We start from the raw sequence: 17,139 nt of genomic DNA on the forward strand, positions 1-17,139 counted from the left end.
TCCTTCTTTCTTTGTCCTTCTTTCTTCTGTCCTCTAAGCCTCTAAGCCAAAGACAACCTTCAGGCTTCAGTTTCTAAAAGTCAAGAGACATCAGCTCTCTTCTATCTTTCCAAGGCAAAAGGTCCAGACATCAGTTGGTCTGCTCCTTCCTCCAACTGCCTCTCCCTGTCACATTCCAAACCAGAATGCTCTCCTTTGAATGACAGGTCATCTGTCTCAGCTCCTGCTACAAACCATTCTCAATTTCTCACTTCCACAATAGATAGATAGAGAGAGAGAGAGAGAGAGAGAGAGAGAGAGAGAGAGAGAGAGAGAGAGAGAGATCTTTTAAAGATTTTACATACTAATAGGGAGAGACAACATATACAAATATTTTTTCTGTTTCCTGACAGCATACTCCATGTTCTCTAAATCAAAGTTTAATATTGACATTATCAAATTAAAGATTTTCACAACCCAACACCCTTTTCCTTTCCATGATATGCTATTTCTTATTCCTCTCCATGTACTACTCTATGATCCAACTTTATGCGTCAGTTGATTAACAGTTTCTAATGCTTCATTAACATGTATGGGATTTTCCTTGTAAAGATTCTGGAGAGGTTTGCCATTTCCTTCTCCAGTAGATTAAGAGAAACAGAAGTTAAATGACTTGCCCAGTTTCACATAGCTAGAGAGTATCTGAAGCCAAATTTGAACTCAGATCTTCCTGAGTCCATGACCAGCACTCTATATACTGAGTCACCTAGCTACCTCATGATCCAGCTACATTAGCCTATTTGCTGTTTCTCACTCATGACTCTTTAATCTCCCAAGAGTACTTATTGACTCCTCCTTACCTGGAATTTTCTTCATCTTTACTCCCATCTCCTATTTTCTATGGCCTCCTTCGATGCTTCAAATCCCACCTAAAGATTCCTTTCCTATTTATTCCTAAGCTCTACCCTTTTTAGTGCCTCCTTCTGAAATTATATTTCATTTACACTACAAATATTATATCTAAACATGGTCCTTTCTATATTGCCTCTCCGTATTAGAGTGTGAGCACCTTCTGAGAAAAGAATGTTTTTGCCTTTTTTTGAATCTTGAATTTGTTACAGTTTTTTACACATAGTAAAAAAATAGAATGCTTATTGACTGACTTGATTAACCTCCCTTTTCTTTCACTGTCTCAAGAAGTATTTTCCACTTCCTGGGCTACTTAATGTGAAGAGTCATAGTGGCACAGAGGGAAGATTACTGATTTTGGAGTTAGAAAAAACTGAGTTCACATCCTGTCTTGAACAATAATTAGCTAAATGTATTAACTTCCCTTGGTTTCAGTTTCCTCCCCAGTAAAATGTAGATAATGATGTCACCTACATCCTTGGTTGTTGTAAAGATAAAATGAGATCAGAATTGTAAAGTTCTTTTACAACCTTAAAGCAATATATAAAGAGGTAGTACAAGTGGAGGTATTAGTACATTGTTATTCCTTTGAAATTACAATGGTATGTAAAAGAGTGAATTACCAGGCTAGATTTCTGCTCCAAAATACTAGGAAATAAGGGTTAAAGTGGCTCTGAAATGGAGATGCCCTTTTCTTAATTGGCATTAAAAAAAAGAAAAGAAATCAGTAGACCATGACATTTAGAGATCTTCAAATTTAATATTTAGGAAAATCTCAAGAAAAGAGAGTCTTATTTTCTCATGATTGTTGTTCAATTATAGGCTTCTAGAAGTCAAGGGTTTTCTTTCATATATATGCCAAAATTCCTGGCATTCATACTAGTTGATCCTGATGAGATTTATATTCAATTAGCTCTTGCTCCTGAGCCCCACCAAAATCAGCTATGTTGTATCTTCTCTCTTCCATAAGCATTTTATGCATGTGTAACATACTTTTTGCAATGATATATTTCCTTGCTATGTTTCCTAAGGCTCACTATGCCTGGGGTTCAGTAAAAAAAAAAAATACAACCTTGGACCTATCTGTCTTCTCTCCATTGCTCACCAGAGAATACTTTATGCTCATGATATCCTGTTAGTCAATAAAAAGCTAGCCTTACAGCTAAGACTCCACCCTTTTTAATAGATCTTTCACAGTCATCAGCATTCATTCTTAAAAGTTCTGCTATTTAGTGTGATTAAACATTCAATAGTTACAGAAAAATCACTCAAGCTTTTATAACGATTTGTCCCCTACAAGCACAACCAGTAGAAAAGCAACAAAGAAGGCGATCTAGCCTAATGTCAAAAATATTACTCACAATGTTTTGTGAACATTTTGGAGAACTATTTAAGAAGAAATCAAAACTTAGTTGACCATTGATTTGCAGGTTGTACACATTTTTATTGCTATCAAGATAGGTTTACCTGCCTTTATTTAACTCACAAGATTGTTAAGTAATTTTGCATTAAACAATACACAATCTTGTAAGAACAAGAAAGGTATTTCATTGCATCAACATTGCCATAAATGACTAAATGTAGGATGTGTTTAGCAGGATATAATCAATCACTCTACCAACTGTGGCATGATTTTAGTATGGGCAAAAATAGAAACAATTTTTGAAAGGATATGTGTGTGTTCTTTGGAACAACTGTGTCCTATGAATATTTAAGCAAAAAGGAAACCATAGGAATGAGACCATGTACTTTGCCAAGGTTCCTTGACCCTGTTATAGATTCCAAGAGAATTGTTAAATGCACACATATGGCTACTGGCATTAATAGAGCTACACCAGAAGCAAATCTTTGAATGACAAAGTGTCCTGGGACGCAGCAATGGTGACAATATTCCACAAACTGGTGTGTTTGTTCCTTCCATTTGTAATTGCTGCCTTCATGAATGTAGAATATTGATAGAGGAAAGGAAGCTTTCCCCTTTGTTCCATTACTACAGATATGATCATTCAGTATGCCAGGAACACAGTAAGCGTCATATTATGAGTACTTTATTCTTTGATGTCTGTATTATCTGTCCATGGCCTTTCCTTTTATTAGACACAAAGGTATATGATTGAAAAAAATAAAGCAATACTACATAAGAGAGATGTGTTAAGATAGAATAATGCTACCTAAATGAGCTGTGAACCTCACTTTTGATGCCTCCCTTCTTCAAAACACATACACACACACACACTTAGACAAGCAGAATCATTTTTCAGGTAGGGAATAACTCACAATTTCATGTTCAAATCCATGGTGAATATATAGGAATGGAGGTTATGTCTATTCTGCAAACATTAAGATTATTTTTTATGCAAGTAATTGAAATTATTCCTACAAATGCAAAGACTAAAAGGAAAACAACAACAGTATACCTTAACTTTACAGAGTTTGTGCACCTTCTGTTAGGAGATAACATATAGACATAGCCATGCCATGGGAAACCATAAAATTTGAATATATTAAAGGCACTAAAAACTAGGGAAGTTGAGAAACATTTCTCATTGAATATAATAGTATCTAAACTAGAGAGATGGAAATTAATTTTTAAGAAGCAGAAGAGGTGGTAGAGAGAACCTTCCAAGCATGAGAACAGCTTGTTTTGAGTTCCAGGAATAGCAAATGGGATCATTTGGCTTGAACTTGGAGTGCATGAGGAGAATTAGCCTAAAATAAGCCTGGAATAGTAGGTTAAAGCTAGAATGTGAAGTTACATAAATGCCAAATAAAGAATTTGGATTTTATCCCTCTGAAAATAGGATTTTACAAAAGACTTGATCAATAGAATGGCAGGGTTATATCTGTGCCTCAAGAGGATTGTCTTGGTATCTTGACAATGGAGAGTAGGGAGTAGAGGCAGGGAAGTTGGAGCAGTGATTGCTATTCAGTAGTCTTGGAACCCATTGCAGGTTCATGAAAATGGTCTAAGTTGTTTGTGCTAAAAATGCTTTAAGCATTAAGCAATGTTATAAACATATTTTTCATCTATGACAATAAGCATGTCTATGAGTTATTTAGGTTATTTGTCATTTTACTTTGTAAGTAGTCAATAAATAACCCTAAAAGAATAATATGAATAGTCTATTAAATTACTCTTTGGGTTCACAGTGATTTCAGAACAAAAGATATTGGAAACTGCTATACAGAGGATATATTAGAGAGGTAAGAGAATGTAGGCAAGAAGATTCAATAATTGATGCTAGCAGTGATAAAGGCCTGAACTAGAGTGGTGGCTGTGTAAATAAAAAGAAGAAAACAAGTAGAAATTTTTGTGAAACTAAATTCCACAAGGCTTGGCAAATAACTGTAACCTGGGAAACTAGGGAGAGAAGTTCAAGAATAATTCTGAGAATACCACTTGTTGGGAAACAAAACTGTGGTAACCTCCACAGAAATATAAAAATTTGCATAAGGGGTGGGAGTAAGGGAAATATAACAAGTTCTATTTTTGACATTTTTGAACTTGAAATTCCCATATGCCAATCAGGAGTAAGTTTTACAGGCTACTGATGATAGTGGGACTAGAGACCAAGAGAGAGAGATTAAGGATGGTTTGATGGTTTTATAAATTTGGAATTTATCTTTTAGAAATGACAATTGATCCCATGGTAGATGATTAGGTCACTAAGAGAGTAGAGTAGAGAGAAAAGGACAGGGTATCCTAGTTTCATACCCACATATAGGGGTTAGAACAAGGATAACAATTCACTAAAGGAGTAGTGAAAAGTGAGTTCAATAAATCAGAGGGATACCGGGAGTGATTAGTGTCATGGAAGTCAGGGAAGGACCAAGAATCTAGGAGAAAAGTATGTTATATAGTATGAAATGCTGCAGAGAGATAGAAAAGAATGTCTAAAAGGTCATTTGATTTAGAAATGGAAATATCATTTTCATTTCATGGACTGATAAAAGTTTCATTCAAAAGGTTAGAGCAGAAGCTATACAGTAAGGTTGGGGAAGTGAGAGGTGTGAAAGTAGATGCAATCAATTTAGAAACCTTTTTTCAAATAGTTTGGTAATGAAAGGAGATGGAATTCTAACTGGTGCTTGAAAAAAAGCTTGGGAAGTAAAGGAGGCTTTCTTTTTTTACTCCCAGAGTTTGGAAGACCATGTCATTTATTGATAGTAGGGAAAGAGCCAAAAGATAAGTCCAAATTGGGTGTGAGAGGAGTAAAGAATGGTGGAAAGAGGAAGCTGTGGAAGGAATTACAGCAAGACACATATAAAATTAATTAGTCTTGGCAAGGAGAAGTAACAACTCTTTCTCAGAAATTGGAATAAAGGAGAAGAGAGACTGGAGGATTATGTAGAGAGGTTTGCAGAGGTGAATGAAAGTGATAAGGCAGTTCATGATGAATGTCCTTGGTTTTCTTTTTCATAAAAAAAAAACAGATATAGATTTAAAAGAAATCTTTTTTTACTCCAATATCTATTTTTTAAATTATTTCCCCCCTTGCATCAAGTATCTTTGGCAGGACATATGACTTTGGTGTCACAGATTGTTAATAAGCATTTATAGTACTAAATGATTCAGTGTAAGATTCAAGCAGAACATTATCTAATTTCTACTATGACAAGGCGTCAGACAAGTGAATTTACATGTAGAATTGAAACACTAATATAGAGCTCATTACCACCCCCTCCCCCACCATATGTTAGCTAATGGTCTGACCATATTGAAGTAAGTCATAACAAAAGACATTTTCCCTGTATTTCAAAACAAAGGAGATAGAAATGTTGATTTATTTTGCTTTTTATCAAGTTTTTATAAAAACTAATACAAAACTATAGCTATTAGGAAGTGTGAAATATTATACATTTTATCAATATCTGAATGAGTCTGTTTTCACCTATGTTACACTTTACTTTTTCTATTATCTATACTATATAGTTGGTTATTATCTTCTCTTCCCTTTTCCTCCTCTCTCCTCCCATCCTTCCCTTTCCCTTCTTTCCCTTCCTTTTTGTCCCTTTCTTTTCCTTCATCCCCTTCCTGCCCTTCCCTTCCTTCCATCCATCAGATTTTTAGTTTCATTAAATGACAGTGGGTCTCCATCAAATAACAAAATGAATGATATTTATGTACTTTTTATATGGTGCTCTATATATTCTGGAACAACTAATAATAATTTAAGCTTTATTATTATATAGGTCTAGGTGTGCCATTGAATTCTAGAATTTTTTAACCTAAAAATTGAGAAGTTTGAAGATGATTTAGTGTAATTATCAAAACTTATCTAATATTTTGAATATTAAAATGTATGTTAAAAATAGTCAAATTCTAGTCATATCTCTGTCTATAATTATTTTAAGTATTACTTCATAATGTATAGATAGTCACACAATTGTGGTTCTTTGATTTTCTTTATCAGCCAAAAAACCAATTGTATTAGATAATCTCTAAGATGTCCTTCAGCTCTTGATTACTATAGTTCTACATTCAGTAGAAGTATACAAAGGGGCATTCAGATTATGTGATATAATATTTAATTGCACTTATTTAATTGGACTATTCTAAATCATAATTTATTGTTAGTCTCATTAAAGTATAGGTTCCTTGTGGGAACTTCTATTACTATAACTATGGATTTATTGAAATAACAGCAAGTTATAGAGTCTGTCAAACATCTGAGACTCTTAGACTTTAACGTGTGTCTTTATATAGGGGTAGCTGAACCTTTCAATCACCAAACAAGTCCCACTTTTGACAATCTTAGAGGTTACTCTGGAGTACTGAATTAGCCAACAGGCTTCTACTGGATCCTTTCTGTTCTTTCCTCATTAGTTGGGGGTAAAGCTGAATCCTTCCTATTCTGAATCCATGTCTATATTTTCCCTAGGGATTTGGTTTGAGACTTCACTATTTGTTTAGCAAATACCCTCTCTTTCCCACCCAATTTTATCTGCCAGTTAATTTAATCAAGCACACCTTGTTAAAGCAATTAGCTTGCTTCTTTCTTTTAACAGACAAGTATAGGATGATTTTGTGGAATTTAAAGTAAAAAAAGTAAAACAAAAAGATAAATATAATCATAATACCTTAGAGCATCCAGTTAACAGATACATAATAGATAATATGATTTCGGGACTTATGATTAAGACAACTCAGGTCCATATCTCTCCTCAGCCAATGACTGGTGACCAGTCCTTTAGCCTTTTAATGCCTCAGTTAAAACTAAAGTTTGGACTTAATTATCTCCAAGGTCCCTTTAATTACTAATCTAAGATCCACATGGAAGAAGAGGGTTGAGGATCTTGGGGTTTAAGATATATTGTGTCCCAAGCAATACCCAATCCCAACATCCCAAGTAAGGTGCTTAGGATAGGAATGGTCTCTACAGTATTACTAAAATCAACTCCACAAGTGATTGGATTTCATATGTATCTATAACATTAGGATCCACTACTACTAAAGAAACCATCACATCAGTTAAATGTTTTTTCAATTGTCTTTGTAGATGTAAACTTGTATTTTAGAGTTAGGTTAATTTATATTTGAGGGAGTTAAGCCTTTCAGTATTGAGGGGGGAATACAGGAGACCCTCCTTCTCAAAGTGGGGTACAGGGGAGAGAGCTGATGTTTATGGTTGGCTCAGAATGAGGAGAGGGGTTTTGAAGATTTTCCCCTTCTTCCTTCCCTCCTTAGCTAAAGCTGCTCTCCCCAACTTGCTCTTGTCCTCTAGCCCCACCTCCACTACTAGAGACCAAAGGGTCTCCCCTTGATCTGTTCACTCACACTCAACTTGGTTAACAGATAACTTTTAATGTCAACTCAATCAGGTAATACAAAAGGAATAACAGGCAGGGAAGGAATGAGAAAAGGAAAGTGAGGAAAGGGGGTCCCTGTCTCTATCTAAACCCTTTCCCCTCCCTTTTCGAGTTTGGGGGAAACTCAGGCCTTGGCAGCCTGAGTCCTCTGAGAGAAAGTCAGGTTGACTCACCCCTAAACAAAAGGAACTGAGATAAAATCTGTTCATGTTTCTCTTCAGAAAATCCTTCAATTGGGAAGTGTTGGGGGGAAAGATTTCCACTCACCAGCAGGAAAAGTGGGTAACCCTCAGGAAAAAGTCTTTTTTTTTTCACCCTCTCCCTTCAGCTTCTCAAGACTGTGACCAACTCCTCTACCAGTCAGAGTCTTCTCTTCCTCCAGATTCCAAACTCCTGGGGCTCCTCCTCCATTGAGGTGATCAGTTTCACACACTCTTCAGCCCGGCACTTTTCTTATGTGCCAGCCTCTTTCACAAACTGTAGATTTGTATCTATAGGTGAACTTATATGATACTCCATTTGACTTTTTTGGTATTTTTAAAAATTTAATTTCTTTTTTTTTTTGAGGGAGATATTTTTAACTGCATGTGTAAGAAAAAAAAAGACTAATGTTTGTTATTATAGTTAATTCCTCTGATTCTTTTCTATTTAGTCTTTCTTTTTCTTCTGTTTTTCACACACAGACAAACACAAGTGAATGCACACACACCCAAACACTGATAATCCTCAATTAAGGCCTGGTGGACTTTTGTTATTATTTGCCTTAGAACAATCATGCACCTTTGAGAGTGGGGTAATTACACCAGAGTGACCTTGGAGTGGATTGTTTCAATTCCATTGGAGTCCAATAGTGAAGACTTAACATAGGCCAACATTGATTAATAAAGTAATAGGGTGCTGGGTTGATCTTGTTCATTGATTTGCATGATAAATGGTATTTTTAGCAGAATTAAGTTCAAGAACAAACATTATTTTCTTAATAGACATTAATTCTTACAAATAAACACAGGAATGAATGACTTCAGAGAAGGATGAGAACTGTTACATGAGGCTATATTTATTTTCTAGTGTTTATAGGAGTATCAAGCTCATCTACTCCCCAAAATAAATAATAAAATAAAATCACAAATGATAATCAATATCACATTCTAGGACAATATATACCAGTGCTTGGTTACACTGTAATCATGACTAACTGTTATATATATGGCAGTTAGTTTAACAATGTATGTGTATATGTGTATAAATATATTCTTATAATTAAATAATAGATAATTTATTCTTTTTTAGACATGTAGATATTTCTGTTTCAAATAATTATTTAAGTGCCCTCATTTTTAGGGACATTGAGCACACATAGACACACAAACATACATCCAAAATAACTTTTAGGTTTTTAATAGAAGCATCATTTATCACTTGGTCAGGTTCAACACCTTATTTTCATAGTTTGATGGATCTGCAATTTCACTGATATGGGTACTTGCTCCAAGATGCAGATTACAACTCATCCATGTCTTCTCCTCTTGTGTGACTCTCATTTATGTCCTCTGACAGAGGGTAAATAGAATGTTCTTTGAATCTTGCTTCTCAAATCACTTGCCTTTTATGCATGCAAAAGGAGCACATTGATTATTCATTGGTTTTTCTGTGCTCTCAATACATGAAGATTCATTTCTGGTCATATAGCTCTCTCATGACATCTTTTTTGAGATTTTGAACTTACATACTGCATCTTACTTACAAAGCAAATCCACAAATCTTTTTATGAAGCACACACACAAAAATAACTTACAATAAAAAACCAACAACAAATGTCCCAAGCACAATGGGACTTTGCATTATGTACATATTTCAGTCAATTATATGAGACTAGAATAATATAATTTGCTAAAGAATATGTTCAGTAAAAACTTGATTTCTAGTTTTTTTCATTATATACTTCCTTTGTACATTTGATTATTTTCTAAAAGATTTTGCTTTTTCAAGAACTTTATTTGGGTGTGTGTATATGTGTATGTATAATTGGATTCATTAGGAATATGTTACTACTATATGCAATCAAATTTTCTACTTAATTAAAGGTCACTATTTTAAATGACCAAGATTTTAAAATTTCTAATAATTTTCTCACCTGTTTAATGTATTAGATACTTTCCAAACTTAAACTGCATTATACCCACAAGGGAGGATAAGAATGATAGAATCTCCATAATGGAAGGAACTTCAAAGGGAATAAATCTCAAATTCATAAATAGCATCTATTTAAAATATATCATATGTCATGGAAATAAACTAGAAATTTTCCAATAAGATCAAGAGTGAAACAAGGATGCCCATTATCACCACTACTATTTAATATTATACTAAAATGCTATCTATAAAAATAAGAGGTGAAGAAATTAAAGTAATTAGGATATGTAATGAGGAAATAAAGCTGTTAACCTTTGCAAATTATATAATGGTACATCTAGAAAATCCTAGAGAATCAACCAAAAACTAATTGAAACAATTAACAACTTTAGCAAAGTTGTAGGAAATTAAAAATACCCATAAAAATCATGAACAATTCTCTTTAGCAATAAATCCCCAAAGCAAAAGATAGAAAGAGAAATGCCATTTAAAATAAACAATACCTGGGAATCTACCTGCCAAGACAAACCCAAGGAAGTATATGAAAAAAAATACAAAAAAAAACACTTTTCACATAAAAAAGTCAGACCTAAATATTTATTAAAATATTACTTCTTTATGGATAAGCTGAGTCAAAATGATAAAAATTACAATTATTCTTAAATTGATGTACTTATTTACTGTCATGTCAAACTACCCCAAATTATTTCATATGGCTAGAAAAAATAATAACAAAATTCATCTGCAAGAACAAGAGATATAGAATATCAAGGAAATTAATAAAAAATGTAGGAAGATTGTTTAGTTGAAACATATCTCAAAGTATATGAGAAAACTGGAATCATTAAGTCAGCCTGGTATGGGCTAAGAAATGAGTAGAGGCCCATGGAAAAGACTAGACACTGAAAAATATTTACTCTTTTCAAGTCCCAGCTATAATTTCAACTTCTACATAAAGCCTTTCCCAATCTGTCTTTCTTCTAGTTTCTTATCTTTGAGGATTATTTCCTGTTTAATCTGTTTATTGCTTATTTATACATAGTTGTTTACATGTTGTCTCTTTCATTACACTCTGATCTTCTTAAAAGCAATGATTGTCTTTTATCTTTCTTTGTATCCCCAGTGCTTGGCTGGGTGCCTGGCCCCACCAACCAGATAGTTGGTGTTTAATAAATTTGTCATTTTGTCAAATAAATTTGTCATTACCTGACGAAAAATGAGTTTTACTCCCCTCATTTTAGAGATGAGGAAATGAAAGCCTAGAGAGGTTTTTCATGACTTGTCCAAAGTTGTGCAGTGAATTAATTGCAGAAGGGGCACTACAACTTGTCTTCTGATCTCTAGCTCAATGTTCTTTCTCATAAGTCTAATCCAGCTTTTTTATTCTGTATTAGTTATCATCATAATTATGTTTACCCCTTACACTAAATCAGTCCAGGATATATGGTTCTGGTGAGCTTCTTCTGTTTTTTTATGTATTTTTTTTTACTGTAAGCTCCCTCAAAATCTAGTTTACCTCCCACTTCTGCCACTTAGCTGTTGTCTGCTATCACCATATCCCTATTCCCTCTTCCTACCCCAAAACAACTATCTGATGTACTGCTTCTAATTATTTGTGTGATGAGATTCTATATAGCAGACTATGAAGGACTTTCCTATAGCTTCAGTGCATGAAATTTATGACACAGAACCTATGACATCTTGGGGTTTTTTGTTTGCTTCCTTAGAGACAACTTTGCTTGCTTGATGTTCTCTCCTGTCACCTTGATAGATAATAGTCATTAATGAATTGAGAGACAATATGGTGAAAGTGTTGTGAAGAGGTATAAAATCATGTGTATGTGTATTCAAATCCTCCCTCATTTACTTACAAGTTAAGTGAGAGTATGTAAGAATCTTAACCTCTTTGCTTCTAAATTGGTTCATATGAAAAATATGTCTCTTGCCAGTGAAGAAGGCCATGGAACTCTGTGGCCTTTAAGGACTTTTAAATCTATAGTTCTATGAATAACAATCCAGTAATATCATTCCTAAAAGTTTATAAACATTTTTTTACTATGAGATTACACAAAATTGTAAGAAAATTAACATTTTCTATATGAAGAAACTGAGACACCAAGAAGTTAAATAATTTGTTCAAAATCATATCCTAAAGTAATTACCAGAGCTGACATTCCAGTCCTTATTTCTTCTTTTGTTCATACTTTAACACCATGTTCTAGGATGTATGCATGTGAGTATGTATCTTTATGTATAATAATGATGCATTGGAAAGCAAGAAAGATGAATTAGCAAATTCATTCATAGTCTTGTTTGCAATGTTCTTTCAACTTTACCTTTTTATGTTGCTCATTTAAGTCGAGAACTTCTGCCCCGTTTCATTATTTTCACCTGCAAAAGAGTATTAGTTTCCATTTCAAAATTATGTTTGAAGACTGTTTTTTGAAATAAAAACTTGTAAAGTTCAGTCAATACTTTCCCATTTTGTTACTTCTAATCAAGGTATGAAGTTTTGCTTGAGCTAAGGGATAGTAATCTTTCTCTAAAATGCCTATAAATAGAATCTCTGATTTATGAATTCACCAATTGTTCTTCCCTGCTGAAGGTATTAGCCTTTGTTCATTCTTTAGTAAGAACACATACACTCCTGGTCCCAGTGGTAATTGTGTGTTTGTTTAAGGAAAGCCTTTGCTTTGATTATGTGAAAATATTGACTGAACAATAGTCCCTCATTTGTAATGTGAGCCTTATTAAATGGGAGTCCATTGTGATTCTAAGAGATTTTATTCTTAAATACCTGTTTTTATTGATTTAAAAAATAACTTTTATTTCATGCTTTATATATATATATATATGTATATATATATATATATATCCCTATTCATATTCAATGACTGTTCCTTTCGGCCCAAAAAAACCATTAAGGGTGACTAAGTAGACTGAGAGCCAGGCCTAGAGATAGGAGGTCCTGAATTTAAATCTGACCTCAGACACTTCCTAGTTCTGTGATCTCAGGCAAATCACTTAACCCTCTTTGCCAAAAGAAAGAAAGGAAGGAAAGAAGGAAGAAGGAAAGAAAGAAAGAAAGAAAGAAAGAAAGAAAGAAAGAAAGAAAGAAAGAAAGAAAGAAAGAAAGAAAGAAAGAAAGAAAGAAAGAAAGAAAGAAAGAAAGAAAGAAAGAAAGAAAGAAAGAAAGAAAGAAAGAAAGAAGGAAAGAAGGAAAGAAGGAAAGAAGGAAAGAAAGAAAGAAAGAAAGAAAGAAAGAAAGAAAGAAAGAAAGAAAGAAAGAAAGAAAGAAAGAAAGAAAGAAAGAAAGAAAGAAAGAAAGAAAGAAAGAAAGAAAGAAAGAAAGAAAGAAAGAAAGAAAGAAAGAAAAGAAAGAAAGGAGGGAGGGAGGGAGGGAGGGATGGAAGGAAGGAAGGAAGGAAGGAAGGAAGGAAGGAAGGAAGGAAGGAAGGAAGGAAGGAAGGAAGGAAGGAAGGAAGGAAGGAAGGAAGGAAGGAAAGAGAAAGAAAAAACAGTTGTCATAGTGACATCTTTTTAGTGAATGCTGCATCCTATAGTTTTAATATGCCCTTCTCCACTCCGTAACCACTACCACCAGGATGATCAGTGTACAGTGGGAAGAGTACAGAATTTGGCCCCTGAAGACCTTGCTTCAAATTCTGTCTTTTCCCCTTACTACTTATGTGACCTTGGACAAATACTTTATCTCTTTGGGTCAATTTTTCATTAAAGGAGGTAAACCAAATGATCATAAAAGTCCCTTTTATCTCTAAGTCTATGATATCTGTAATAAAATAAAGGAAGTAAATTTCTCAGTTTCATCTCTGAGGACATGATTCATCATTAGAGTTACTCCATATTCAGTTTAACTTAATGGGTGTTTTCTCTTTACATTATTTTTTTTTCTAATTCTGATGATTAATTTATTGTGATACAGGTCTTTCAAGTCTTCCATGCTTCTCTTAATTACTAACAACTACTGTTTCTAATGATATAATATTTTATGATATTAATATATCATAATTTATTCAGCTCTTCTTCCCTAGCTCCACTCAATGGATAGCCATTTCTTTTGCTACTACAAAAATGATTCTATGAAAATATTTGGTATAAGTGTGACTATTCTTCTTTTGACATCTATGAGCCATATTCTCAGTCTTGTTAAATCTAGGTCAACAGATCAACCTTAAAAAATCCTTTTAATTTCCTTCTATTCATCTCTCTCATATGTCTCACCTCTGTACACTCACCCAACTCTCCTCTAATTTAGCCTAATCACTTCTCACATGGTATTTTGCAATAGCAACCTCAATGAGCTTCCTATCCAAGTTTCATTCTTTTCTACTCCAGAAAGTCAAATTGACTTTCTTAAAACCTTGGTCAAATCGTGCCATCTCTCCTATTTAATAACTCCCAGTGGTTACCTATTTACTATAGAGTCAAATATAAAGGCTTTTGTCATTTTAAACTCTTTATGACTGATCCCCTGCCTGTCTTTTCATTCTTCCTATATAGAAGGTACCCCAAAACTCAATGCAGCTTTAAGATAATGAAGATGCTAAAAGAAAAAAATTCTACAGCCTTTTGATCCTTTTTAAAAACTGTATTAAAGGGGAAAAAAGCTGGAGTTTCTCCCAGCTGAAATTCACTAACTCTCTAAACTTTGCAACAAGTTGGATTCAAAGTTTCCTCCTAGGTGCAGGATTGGTCCTTATATAGACCAATCCCATATTAGGAAAGGGGGCTGGTCCATCCCCCAGCATGAATGGACCAATCCCACTCCAGCAAGTAGTAGAGAGGGAACCCTGAGGCATGCTGGGGGATGCAGTTCCCCTGACCACAACACTTTAAAATCCACAGGTGCCCCAAAGTCAGTGCAGCTTTAAGATAATGAGATTTAAAATGTTTATGAAATTCTACATTACTCCTTTCTAGGCTCTCTAGAGACCAGTCATAATTCTATTCTGAAAACATTCCATCTTTTGTCTATGTAATATTGTATTGGCTACTTTACGAATAGAAGTCCTTCTCTCCTCCATTTCAAATCTCAGCTCAAGCACCACCTTCTGAAGGACAACTCTCCTCCTTCCCAGCAGATGCTCCTGCCTACCCTTTCAAGGGTACTGTCAACTGTTCTGTACATATTTTGATATCTCTATATATGTATATGTTATCTCTCCAATTAGTGTATAAACTACTTGAAGGAATGATCTGTTTTTGCCCTTTCTTTTTATCCCTAGTGTAATACAGTGCCTGACAAATAATAAAAGCAAAATAAGTATTTGTTGAGTGATTGACAATTTCAAATATTTTCCAGAGTAGTGTGAACAACTCACAACTATATAAAACATTTATTAGAACTTTCTTTTAGATTTATTCCCTCCAAATTGATCCTATATCCAGACCAGATGGTAATTATCTGCCTGCTTCCAGATTATTCTCCTGACTTCTAGCTGGACTTGTGGTCTTTCCATTTATAATCCACTTTTTTTATATACAAAGAGATTTAATGTTTACTTTGATGGGTCCCTCAAATATCTATAGACTTGCAGTTCCTCATTTCCAATTTAAGTCTGTACCTTCACTCCAATTTGGTCACATAAAGAAATATCCTTCTTTCATGTCATCATTACCTAAAAGTATACAGCTTCCAAAATTAAGAACTCCAAAAATCTTTTTGCTTATAGCTTCCTATGATTCCATATCTTCTTGTGCTTCATTTCTCCTAAACCAAGGCTTCATCTTTACTGTGAATTCAAATCATTCATTCTTCCTTGCTCTTCCAGAAAAGAGGAGTCAAACCATGTAAGCCTTATATGTGTCCCCACAACACTGTCTAGTGAAGCTAAAGATCAGATTAAAAAATGATTGGGAAATATTTAACAAGATAGGTAAAAATACAATAGGATACAGAATATGCTGTTTTCTAAATCAATATGTGGCTTGGTGGGATTGTATGTTCTCTTTAATGGCCCCCTTTTTAATTGAGTTTGAAACTCCTGTCCCACACCTATGATCTAGCTTCTTTTCCTTCTCTTTGAAATATTGACCTTATATGATTATAATCTAGTTCTATGTATTATGTTCCTCTACTCTTAAATCTCTTATTCCCTCTGCTATTGCTGCTTAAACCTTTTTAAATACCAAACCTGGAATCCCTCACATTTACCTCACCTACTCTTATTTATAGATGCTAAACAGTGGAAGTCATAAAACTATGTTGACTTCAAATTTATGTCCTTTAATTTCAACTGGGTTATCATTGTGGCAGGGCTTTCACATTTCCCCAATTGACTCTTTTCGCTTTTCTTCCATTGGTTGTCTGTTCCTAATTTTCCCTTATTTCTTCAAGTTCATATTCCATTTTTCACCTTTTCCATCTCAGCAGATGATCGTATCTCATACCTTACTGAGAAAGTAAACTTAAATTTGTCATGAATTTCTTCTTTTATCTTATTCTATCTCAAAATCCCTCTTCATTTTTATTTTCTCCTGTTTTACTTTCATTTTTAAATTAAGAGATAGCTTTCCCCACAAATTATTGATTTTGCCAAGACTATTTCCTCCTTTTTGTATACCTTCTATCTAAATAAAAGACATATTTTAAAAAGTCTGTTTGGCATACTGAACATACATCTTTGTTGATTAAGTGGATAGAGCACCAAGCTTGGAATCAAGAAGATTTGTGTTCAAATTGTACGTTTTTAATTTAATGTCATATATTTCTAATTTAACATAGTCAAAACAGAACTCATTTTTCTTTTGAAGTTACTACTCATTTCCCATTCTCTCTAGTTCTGTTGAGAGCACGACCATCCTACACCTAGATTTGCAACTTCAGAGTTATCATATATTCACTCTCTCTTCTCTCTGTCTCTTCCTCATCCAATTAATTATCCAATGTGGAACATCTTATTTTTATAACTTCTTTCATATTTTTTCTCTTCTCAACCCACAGTCTCCAACTTAGTTCAAGCTTAACCCCTTATATCTGGCAAATACTTCTACAAAACTAGTTACTTTTCCATTTATAGAAAAAGATGGAAAATGCATTTTCTTTTAACACAGAGGTAGTTTGTACTTTGATGCCATAGTTTGTCAGTACACAAAATATGCTTGCTTCTTTGAATATATGAAAGTCATTACAATTGGTATCTAAAATGACATGTACATATTTTCTCCTCTCCCAATTCCCAAGTATCTTTGGTAATAAAACTAAAATTGCAGTGCATTAATTACAATACTCACTTTGTTCTTCAGAGGTTATGGTGTTCATTATGTGTTACCTATATGAATGGTCTA

At 33.9% G+C, this 17,139-nt stretch overlaps 1 protein-coding gene across 1 annotated transcript in view; it reads left to right on the plus strand.

Annotated features, from left to right (window-relative positions):
• The window catches only part of NKAIN2 (sodium/potassium transporting ATPase interacting 2), a 1,364,766-nt gene that overhangs the window by 518,044 nt on the left and 829,583 nt on the right, over positions 1-17,139 (plus strand). The gene's annotated exons all lie outside the window — the stretch shown is intronic.

The sequence above is a fragment of the Monodelphis domestica genome, chromosome 2, assembly GCF_027887165.1.
Source record: "Monodelphis domestica isolate mMonDom1 chromosome 2, mMonDom1.pri, whole genome shotgun sequence".
Lineage (NCBI taxonomy): Eukaryota > Metazoa > Chordata > Mammalia > Didelphimorphia > Didelphidae > Monodelphis > Monodelphis domestica.